Genomic DNA, 12,041 nt, shown 5'->3' on the forward strand with positions numbered 1-12,041 from the left:
CATGTTAGTGTACGAGGAAAAGACAGGCTTGAAAACAATGACCATTTGGATGGTCCAATTGAACTCTGGGAAATGGCATGGGACCTGCACAAGCAAAATGGGATGGGGAAGATAACACTGGTGATAGCTGTACTGTTTCCTATGAACAGGCAAAAGTAAAATTCTGTTTAAACTGACTTCTGCTCTTTGTCTACAGCACAGAATCCTGGCCAAGGGAGGAAGTTTCCATAACTTGGTGCTAATATTGAACATGTCAATCATACTTCTCGGACTCTGGGTTTACTCACTTGCAAACTGATAACGTTAGATGTCCTCTACCTTCTAAAATGTTTCATATGTAGGGTTCAATCATGGGCAAATGCTAGTACAGGCTCAAAGGAAAGATAGGCCAGGGAGAAGGTTGCTTGTAGGGAACAATATGTGAGAGAAGGGAGTTCATCAGAAGAGTATCAAACTGCTCCAGCACTTGCAGCCATGCAAGTGATTGATTTTTGGGTATCTCAAAGACCACTGGTATTAGAGGCTTCCTGACTGCCACAACATTAAGATAATACTGTTTCTCAAGTATCATAACAATCTGTCAGTCTCAACAATTTTTACTTTACCCTCTTATTCCTACAAAAATTCCAAGAATTCTTCTACATTTGGAACTGTAAATTCTCTTCCTGTCTCTCTTTCTGTGGTGAGCTTGGGAATCCAATGCAGCTTGGATTCCCAGGAACCATTTTACCAGTGTGAACAATTTCTCTTTAATTCACATTCCATTTCTGCTTTCAGAATTCTGAGCAATGTTCTAGATAGGCTGTTGTAGTGTTGCAATTCATGCACTTCACCTAGCATCCCCCTAAGAATCTTGTTCACCTTTTAAAGTTGTTTGTCCTGATGGCTCCGAACTGTCATATATGAAAGCCTTAAAGTAACAAAAATATTTCTTTTTATTGTAGGTGCACTGTCTAACATAGACTCATGGGCAAGGTAGCAAATGAAGGCATCTAGCCTTTAAGAATTATGCTTCTAGAGATCCAATATGGTGGACTAGAGGGTGACTGCATCCCCTGTCGCTCCAGAACCCAGGATTCAAGAAGGGGAGGCATTGAGAGACTCAGACTAACTTAGAGCCACGGGGTGAGTCTCCCCCACCGGGTGAAGCTTGGCGCGGTCAGCAGGCCTGGACAGGGGCGGCTTCTCAGAGCAGGGCAGGGCAGCTAGAGTCTTCCCCAGCCAGCCCTGCTCCCTCCGGTGGCATACTCCTTCCACGGCCAGCTTCTTGGAGCAGGTCGCCCAGTGGGAGTCTTTCTGCACAGAGCCAGCTCCAAGTCCCAGAGCCAGCGGCGAGCCCCGGCTCGCAGGCAGCCTCTGAGACCAGGGCACAGCAGCCAGAGACTTCTCCAAGCAGCCCAGCTCCCTCCAGCAGCAGGCTTCTTCCACGGCCAGCTTCTCGGAGCAGACAGCCCAGTGAGAGCCTTACCACACAGAGCCACCTCCAAGCCCTGGAACCAGTAGCGGGCTAGGTGTACCTTTCTTCGGAAGCACTGCATTATCAAGTTCCTCCAAGACTTGAGGCTACTGAAGGCTGGGAGGTGATATACTGAAAATCTACAGGAACACTATAAGCCAATAGAGGAAATCTGTAATATCTCAGAGTCCCATTGATATTTGACCAATATGAGAAAACAAGGGAAGAAAATGTCCCAAACAAACCTCGATACTATATCAATAAAACCTAATGACAGCACAGCAGAAGAAATGTCAGAAAGGGAGTTCAGAATGTACATAATTAAAACAATCAGGGAAGCAAACGAGTAGATGAAAGAGCAAATGCAGGCATTGAAGGAGGAGATGAAAGAGCAAATACAGACAGGGCAGCCAGGGACTTCCCCAAGCAGCCCGGCTTCCTCCGGCGGGAAGTGCCTTTCTAGGCTAGCTTCTCGGAGCAGACCGCCCAGTGAGAGCCTTTCTACACAGAGCCAGCCACAAGTCCCCAAGCCAGCGGAGACCTCCGATCCGCAAGCAACTTCTGGGACCAGGGCTGGGCAGCCAGAGACCTCTCCAGGCGGCCTTGCCCCCCTCCAGCTGCAGGCTTTTTCCACAGGGCGATCCAAGATGGTGGACTAGAGGGTGACTGCATCTCCAGTCACTCCAGAACCAAGGTTCAAGAAGGGGAGGCATTGAGAGACTCGGACTAAAATAGAACCATGGGGTGAGTCTCCCCCACCCAGTGAAGCTCAGCTGGGTGGCAGGCCTGGATTTGGGTGGCTTATTAGAGTAGGAAAGGGGAGATAGATTCTCCCCCAGGCAGCCCTGAGCACTCTGGCAGTTAGCTCCTCCCACAGGGCCAGATTCTCCAGCTTCGTGGAGCAGGCCCCCCAGTGAGAGCCTTTCTGCACAGAAACAGCGCACAGCCAACTCCGGTCCGCACCATGGCCAGCTCCGGCCTGCCCGCAGGTTGCTTCAGAGACCAGCACAGGGCAGCCAGGGACTTCCTCAAGCAGCCCGGCTTCCTCAGGTGGGAAACGCCTTTCTAGGCTAGCTTCTCGGAGCAGACCACCCAGTGAGAGCCTTTCTACACAGAGCCAGCTACAAGTCCCCAAGCCAGTGGAGACCTCCGACCCGCAAATAGCCTCTGGCACCAGGGTAGGGCAGCCAGAGACCTCTCCAGGTCTCTCTCCCTGGAACCAGTAGCGGGCTAGGGGCAGCGTTCTTTGGAAGCACTGCATTATCAAGTTACTCCAAGACTTCTGGCTACTGAAGGCTGGTAGGGGATACACTGGAAATCTACAGGGACACTATAAGCCAATAGAGGAAATCTGCAATATCACAGAGTCCCACTGATATCTGACAAATATGAGAAAACAAGGGAAGAAAATGTCCCAAACAAACCTAGATACTATATCAATAAAACCCAATGACAGCACAGCAGAAGAAATGTCAGAAAGGGAGTTCAGAATGTACATAATTAAAACAATCAGGAAAGCAAATGAGAAGATGAAAGAGCAAATGCAAGCATTAAATGATCGCACCAATCAACAGTTAAAAGAGCAAATATGGGAAGCAAAAGAGCACTTCAATACAGAGTTAGAGATACTGAAAAACAAATAAACAAACAGAAATCCTTGAAATTAAAGAAACAATAAACCAACATAAAAACTCCATAGAAAGCATAACCAATAATATAGAACACAAGGAAGACAGAACCTCAAACACTGAAGATGAAATATTTAATCTTGAAAACAAGGTTGACCAAACAGAAAAGATGGTAAGAAATCACAAACAGACTCTACAAGAATTATGGGACATCATGAAGAGGCCAAATTTAAGAATTATTGGGATTGAGGAAGGCACATAGAAACAAACCAAAGGAATGAACAATCTGTTCAATGAAATAAATATCAGAAAATTTCCCAGATCTGAAGAATGAAATGGAAAACCAGGTAGAAGAGGCTTATAGGACTCCAAATATACAAAATTACAACAGACCTACACCAAGGCACATTATTATTATGAAAATACCTAACATACAAAATAAAGACAGAATTTTAAAGGCCGCGAGAGAAAAGAATCAAATTACATTCGGGGGAAACCAAGAAGAATATCAGCAGATTTTTCAATCCAGATCCTAAAAGCTAGAAGGGCCTGGAACAACATTTACCAAGCCCTGAAAGAAAATGGATGCCAACCAAGAATCTTATACCCAGCAAAACTTACTTTCAGATATGACGATGAAATAAGATCCTTCCATGATAATCAAAAGCTAAAGGAATTTACAAAAAGAAAGCCAGCATTACAGAACATTCTCAGCAAAATATTCCATGAGGAAGAAATGAAAAGCAATGATGCAAATCAGCAACGGGAGGAACTAGCCTAAAGGAATAGCCAAATAAAGGGGAAACCAAATCATGTCAAAAAACAAAAATGAGTCAAATGACTGGGAATACAAATCATATCACAATAATAACCGTGAATGTTAATGGCCTGAACTCATCAATCAAAAGTAATAGACTGGCAGAATGGATTAAAAAGAAAAATCCAACAATATGCTGCCTGCAAGAGAACAATCTCATAGAAAGAGATACCCATAGACTAAAGGTGAAAGGGTGGGAAAAAACATACCATGCACACGGACACAGCAAAAAAGCTGGAATATCCATTCTCATTTCAGATAATGTGGACTTCAAGCCAAAACTAGTCAGAAGGGATAAAGAAGGACATTACATACTGCTTAAGGGAAGCATAAATCAGCAAGACATAACAATCATAAATATCTATGCCCCAAACATTGGCTCATCCATGTACGTCAAACAAATCCTTCTCAATTCCAGAAATCAAATAAGCCACAACACCATAATACTAGGCGATTTTAACACACCTCTCTCACTGTTGGATAGATCGTCCAAACAAAAATTGAATAAAGAAACCATAGATCTCAATAACACAATCAACAATTTAGACTTAACCGACTTGTATAGAATATACCATCCAACAAAGAACGAATACACTTTCTTCTCAGCAGCACATGGATCCTTCTCTAAAATAGACCATGTCTTATACCACAAAGCTACTGTTAGCAAATACAAGAAGATAGAGATACTACCTTGTACTCTATCAGATCATAATGGACTGAAATTAGAAACAAATGACAGAATAAAAAACAGAAACTTCTCCAATACCTGAAGATTAAATAATACACTATTGTATGATGAATGGATAACAGAAGACATCAGGAGGGAAATAAAAAAATTCTTAGAAGTAAACGAGAACAAAGACACATCATATCAAAATCTTTGGGACACTATGAAAGCAGTACTTAGAGGAAGATTTATTTCATGGGGCGCATTCAACAAAAGAAGTAGAAATCAACAAATAAATGACGTAACACTACAGCTCAAAGCCCTAGAACAAGAAGAGCAGACCAACACCAAAAGTAGTAGAAGACAGGAAATAGTTAAAATCAGAGCCGAAATCAACGAAATTGAAACAAAAGAAACAATCGGAAAAATTAACAAAATAAATAGTGGGTTCTTTGAAAAAATAAACAAAATTGATAAACCCTTAGCCACACTAACAAAGAGAAAGAGGGAGAAAACTCAAATTACTAAAATTCGGAATGAACAAGGAAATATCACAACAGACACCAGTGAAATACAAAACATAATTAGAAGCTATTTTGAAAATCTATACTCCAACAAAACAGAAAACCTCAAAGACATCAACAAGTTTCTAGAGACATATGAATTACCTAAACTGAATGAGGAGGACATACACAACTTAAATAAATGAAATTTCAAGCAATGAAATAGTAGAAGTCATCAAAAGCCTACCAACAAAGACAAGTCCGGGACCAGATGGGTTCTCAGCCAAGTTCTACAAAACCTTTAAAGAAGAGCTCATTCCAATACTTCTCAAAGTATTCCATAAAATAGAAGAGGAGGGAACCCTCCCAAACTCATTCTATGAAGCCAATATCACCCTGATACCTAAACTAGATAGCGACACATTGAGGAAAGAAAATTTCAGACCAATATCCTTAATGAACATCGACACAAAAATTCTCAATAAAATTTTAGCAAATTGCATAAAAAAACATATTAAGAAGATAGTGCACCACGATCAAGTGGATTTTATCCCAGGGATGAAAGTTTGGTTCAACATCCGGAAATCAATAACTGTCAATCACCATATCAAGAGACGAAAAGTTAAGAATCACATGATTATTTCAATAGATGCAGAAAAAGCATTCGATAAAATACAGCATCCCTTCATGCTCAAAACACTAGAAAAAATTGGGGTAGTGGGAACTTTCCTTAACATTGTGAAGGCCATCTACACTAAGCCCATGGCCAATATCATTCTAAATGGTGAAAAACTGAAAGCATTCCTTAACATTGTGAAGGCCATCTACACTAAGCCCATGGCCAATATCATTCTAAATGGTGAAAAACTGAAAGCATTCCCCCTAAAAACTGGAAGAAGGCAGGGATGCCCTCTTTCACCACTTCTGTTCAACATCGTTCTTGAGACTCTAGCCAGAGCAAGTAGACAAACCAAAGAAGTTAAAGGGATACGAATTGGAGAAGAAGAACACAAACTATCCCTGTTCGCTGATGACATGATTATATATTTAGAGGAACCTGGAAATTCCACCAGAAAACTCTTAGAACTCATAAGTGAATTCAGTAAAGTAGCAGGTTACAAGATCAATGCTCATAAATCCAATGCATTTTTATACATAAGTGATGAATCTTCAGAAAAAGAAATTAGGAAAACTACCTCATTCACAATAGCATAGAAAAAAATAAAATACTTGGGAATCAATCTCACAAAAGAGGTGAAAGACCTCTACAATGAGAACTACAGAACACTAAAGAAAGAAATTAAAGAAAACCTTAGAAGATGGAAAGATCTCCCATGTCCATGGATAGGAAGAATTAATAATGTCAAAATGGCCATACTACCAAAAGTGCTATACAAATTCAATGCAATTCCAATTAAAATCCCAATGATGTATCTTACAGAAATAGAGCAAGTAATTATGAAATTCATCTGGAAGAATAAGAAACCCAGAATAGCTAAAGCAATCCTCAGTAGAAAGAGCGAAGCAGGGGGTATCGCAATACCAGATCTTCAACTCTATTACAAAGCAATAGTAACAAAAATGGCATGGTATTGGTACCAAAATAGACAGGTAGATCAATGGTACAGAATAGAGGACATGGACACAAACCCAAATAAATACAGTTTTCTCATACTAGACGAAGGGGCCAAAAATATGCAATGGAGAAAAGATAGCCTCTTCAACAAATGGTGCTGGGAGAATTGGAAATCCATATGCAACAGAATGAAACTAAATCCCTATCTCTCACCCTGCACAAAACTCAACTCAAAATGGATCAAGGACCTTGGAATCAGACCAGACACCCTGCATCTTATAGAAGAAAAAGTAGGTCCAAACCTTCAACCTGTTGGCTTAGGAGCAGACTTCCTTAACAGGACTCCCATAGCACAAGAAATAAAAGGAAGAATCAACCACTGGGAGAGATTCAAACTAAAAAGCTTTCTCTCAGCAAAGGAAACTATCAGTAATGTGAAGAGAGAGCCTACAGAGTGGGAGAATATCTTTGCCACTCATACTTCAGATAGAGCACTAATCTCCAGAATCTATAAAGAACTCAAAAAACTCTACACCAAGAATACAAATAATCCAATCAACAAATGGGCTAAGGAACTGAACAGACACTTCACAGAAGAAGATGTACAAGCAATCAACAGATATATGAAAAATGTTCAACACCTCTAGTAATAAGAGAAATGCAAATCAAAACTACCCTAAGATTTCATCTCACCCCAATTAGAATGGTGATTATCAAGAACATAAGCAACAATAGGTGTTGGCGAGGATGTGGGGAAAAAGGTACACTCATACATTGCTGGTGGGGTTGCAAATTAGTGCAGCCACTCTGGAAAGCAGTATGGAGATTCTTCAGAAAGCTTGGAATGGAACCACCATTTGACCCAGCTATCCCTCTCCTTGGCCTATACCCAAAGACTTAAAATCAGCATACTACAGAGATACAGCCACATCAATGTTCATTGCTGCTCAATTGCCCATAGCCAGATTGTGGAACCAACCTAGATGTGCTTCAATTGATGAATGGATAAAGAAACTTTGGCATATATATACAATGGAATATTACTCCACCATAGAGAATGATAAAATTACGGCATTTGCAGGCAAATGGATGAAATTGGAGAATATCATGCTAAGTGAGATAAGCCAAACTCAAAAAAACAAAGGACGAATGATCTCTCTGATAAGCGGATGATGACATATAAAATGGGGTGTTGGAGGGGTTAGCGTTAGGGTTAGGGTTAAGGAGGGGGGCAAGAATGGAGGAAGGAAGGACTGTATAGAGGGAAAAGAGGGTGGGAGGGATGGGGGGAAGGAAAAGAATAACAGAACGAATCAAACAACATTACCCTATGTAAATTTATGATTACCCAAATGGTATGCCTTGACTCCATGTACAAATAGAGAAACAACATGTATCCCATTTGTTTACAATAAAAAAAAAGAATTATGCTTCTAGCTTGGGCTGCCTTCTGGAGAAGACTTGGTCCCTAATCATAATGGATGTTTTCTCATTGTGTACTTTGGATATCACCACAATTGGCTAGCCCATCCATGAAATTGATTTTGGGAACAGTGAGACCTTTATCTCAGCAATATGTGAACAACCAGAAATATGTATTGAATATCAACTTGTGGTCACATATCAATGTAGTCACTGAGAAGAGAGCTGTAAGCAACTTAGAAAATCTCCTGTCTTTCAGGACATCTCATTCAGTGGGGACTGAAAGACTATAAACAACCCGAACCATATAAAACACTGGTAAAAGACTGTCAAGAAAGTTGAAACAAGACTAATTGATGCAGGGTGACTGGGTAACTGCTTAAAGTGCATGGATAGTGAAGATCTCCTTGAGGAGGTGACATGAATGAACAAGTGGAATCAGCCAAGTAAATTTATTAGAAAAGCACCTGGTGAATTGTGATCAGCTGTGCAAAGGTATTGAGTAGAACTGCAGACTTTTAGATGATGTGGCTGGATAATGGAAAGCAAGAAGGAGAGTGGGAGGTGAGGTCAGAGAGGCAACAGTGGCTGAATCACTCTGCAATCCAGGGTAAGGAGTTTGAATTTTTAGTCCCATGCATCATGGGAGGTTATTACAGGTTTTGAAGTCCACGTGTTATGGAATCTGATTTTTGTTTTTCAAAGGATCATTAGTTGCTCTTCTAAGAATGAAGTGTATTGGATAAGGAGTATGACCTTCTGCATTAGTGAGAGTGCCCCTCAGGGCATAGCACATATCACAAGAGTAAAAAGTAGGCAAGAGATAACTGCCTAGATCTTCCTTGGTTTTGGCTCCCTCAGAATCATCTCTGGCATACTTTTATAACACGCTAATGCCACATATCATGTGAGGGATTTCATGTTGTGTGAGACCTTTGATGCTGCCCAGGAATGAGCAGTACTAATGAGCAGGCACACCCCCATGTAATGGGGGCAGGTTAAGAAAACAACAAAAATATCTGTGTGCCAACTGATAATAATGGGTCAATTCATTACTCCTAACCTGTTAACAGGTTCCTTGTTCTGGTCTTCATAATACAACTTTGAGCATGACTAGTGCCACAGAGACTTCTTGGGCCCACATTCAACAGTCTGCCATTGCTCACCCAGAAACATTGTTTAATCTTCCCCCTTCAATCTAACTTAATTCCACGGCCTTCTTACCTAGTCCCTTGTTGACTTCAGTTTAGCTGAAGGGATTTCTTGCTCTAACTTTTAAATACTTTTCTACACTTGTAACCAGGCTACTAGTTATAAATATACTGTTAATTTTGTTCTGCACAGACTGTCAAGCTGTGTGGAAATGATTGAACCATCAAGGAAATATGGTTCCTAAGTTAATTGTGCTTCCAATGCTCCAAAGGACCTGAACACATGAGATCATGGAAGTTGCACCCTGAATTGGAATGGGACATGATGACTTTGATTAAGGAGAAGAGGGTCCCCAACTATGTTACCTGCTAAAATTCTTTTCCTAGCACTAGCAAATCAGTTAACCATCACCTTTCTTATAATAAACTTTCTTCTCCCTATTGTTAATTTTGTACACAATAATTTCTTAATGAGAGGACCTGCCCAGCACAAGCCACCTGCGACATACAGTCTGAGTTTTTGAATCTATAAAAGGGGGATTTTGCCTGAACCCGAAGTCTCTTCCCATATATACCACTCTTAATCCCCAACCACAAAGGTCCTATGTTCTCTTCCAGAACTCTGAGGGGAGGGGTCCCTCTACTTTACCCCTTCAAATCAGGAAAAATCAGACCTGATATCATCACCCCAATTCTTTATCCCTTTCAGAGTCTGGAATGAAGGGTATGGAAATGACAACCAATACAACAGTGGTCTGAGTAGAGGGAGAGAAGAAAGAAAAACACTGACAACATGGATCCTTTCCCAATGCATCCTTTCCCAATGCAAAACAATTTTGGGGAAGGAAGCAAACATCACCTACTGAGAAGAATCCCTGGAAATGGGCAAGCGTCAATCACTTCCCAGTATGTCCTTTCTCAGGGATAGTACAATGCACCCTCCTTTCTTGCCCTGTAAGAACACTGCCCAGGAAAAACAAATTTCTAATATTTGCAAACTTTTTCCTGAATGCCCACATTTTATTGATGACTTCAATGGCTAAGTCACCTCCTAGGTGGTAACCTATATAAACCCAGACTCCTGTAATTTATGGCCATTTTCTAAGCAGAAAGTGTGCCCATCCAATACCTGACTCCACCACTGAAGAGGCTTTGCTGAAATCATGAGGTCGGCGTTAATCTCCATCATTTTGTGCTTACAACCTTAACCTGTAGGAGCTATGGATTCCCTTGATTTCTATGAGAATATAGGGAATGATCTGGCTTGCAAATACTTAATATATGCTGTTAATCCCATATTACATACCAGATTACAGAAGTAAGCTTTCTGAGGTATGACACTGAGTTATAAGGAAAATTTTAAAAAACTTGAAAATTTCACATCATCCAAGTCCTACCTTATGCTGCCAAACTATCCACAATTTTTTTCTCAGGTAAATGTTATCCCATTTGAAAGTGCCAAAAAAATCATATTTCATAAGAACTGAAGGAGATGGGAAAAATAGGCCTATCAAAGCAATATTTTTAGTTGTATATGGACATAATACCTTTATTTTATTTATTCATTTTTATGTGGTGTTGAGGATTGAACCAAGTGCCCCTCACAGCCAGGCAAGCACTTCTACCACTGAGCCACAACTCCAGTCCTCAAAACAATATTTATATATGACCTATTTATCTATATATATGAGGTTGTCTTCCTGTGAACTCTTGACATATTGAATCACACACTATCTACTCAATAGCTCTTGAGAAGTCTCCAGATAGATCAATCCAGCCATCCTTAAAAGCTTACTACTGGGCTGGGGTTATAGCTCAGTGGTATAGTGCTTGCCTAGCATGGGTGAGGCACTGACATCAATTCTCAGATTCAATATAAATAAAGAAATTAAATAAAGGTCCATTGACAAATAAAAAAAATGTTTAAAAAAGACAAACTTACCATGAAGGAAAATGATTGCATCCATACATATACTCCCCCAATCTGTTCAGGTCTCATTCATATATCATTACATCTCAGTCAGACTTACTTTATCACAGTTACAAGAGAAGTTAGTGAAACAAGCACTCTCCAGGGAATCAAAACAAAAGAAATCTAGATTAAGGTGGCCTGAACACAGATAGACTTGTAATTTGGGTGGACAGTATAACTTACCACAATGCTTTTTCAACATACCTTTCTTTAATTTTCTCCACAAATTCATCAGGTCAAGTTAATTCATGATGATTCAAAATAAATAATCATCAATAGAAAAACATGGAATATGTCTTACAAGGTTGGATTCCTTTAAAATATGACAAAAAAGTGAGTTGAAAATCCAGAGCCTTAGGGGCCATTCACAGTCTACAAATACACTGAATGACAAAATAGAGATATTACATAAAACAAAATAAGTAAATTATATTTAAGATTGGTATCTTCATTCAATAGAGTTCATAGCAGATTCTGGACTTTCTAGCTAGCTACATTAAAAATACATATATATTGAGACAGGTGCAGTGGCACTCACATATAATCCCAGTAACTCAGGAGACTGAGGCAGGTGGACTGCAAGTTCAAGACCAGCCACAGCAACTTAGCATGACCCTAACCAGCATGGTGAGACTCTGTCTCAAGAGAAAACAAACAGAAAAGGGCTAGTGATGAGACTCAGGGGTAAATTACCCCCAGTTTAAATTCCCAAGATCCCCTCACAAAAAAAATGGAATTACCTGTTTTATTAACACAAAATGAGATCAAAGTGTGTTAACTTGTTTCTTTTTTTTTTTTTTTTACTTGTTTCTGACAAAAGAAATTGAAAACCCATGTTACCCTCCTTTT

General features: G+C 40.2%; 2 long non-coding RNA genes across 3 annotated transcripts in view; both read right to left on the reverse strand.

Moving 5' to 3' along the window:
* LOC306644473 overlaps positions 1-12,041 on the reverse strand; it is a 178,830-nt gene that overhangs the window by 50,204 nt on the left and 116,585 nt on the right. The gene's annotated exons all lie outside the window — the stretch shown is intronic.
* The window catches only part of LOC306644476, a 117,491-nt gene that overhangs the window by 49,221 nt on the left and 56,229 nt on the right, over positions 1-12,041 (reverse strand). The window contains exon 3 of one of the 2 annotated variants that reach the window (XR_013759401.1): positions 11,731-11,827. The exons of the other annotated variant lie outside the window; for it this stretch is intronic. This is a non-coding gene — a long non-coding RNA (uncharacterized lncRNA). The remainder of the gene's footprint in view (positions 1-11,730; positions 11,828-12,041) is intronic. 2 annotated transcript variants of the gene reach the window in all.

Source organism: Sciurus vulgaris, assembly GCF_902686455.1.
Source record: "Sciurus vulgaris genome assembly, chromosome: 14".
Lineage (NCBI taxonomy): Eukaryota > Metazoa > Chordata > Mammalia > Rodentia > Sciuridae > Sciurus > Sciurus vulgaris.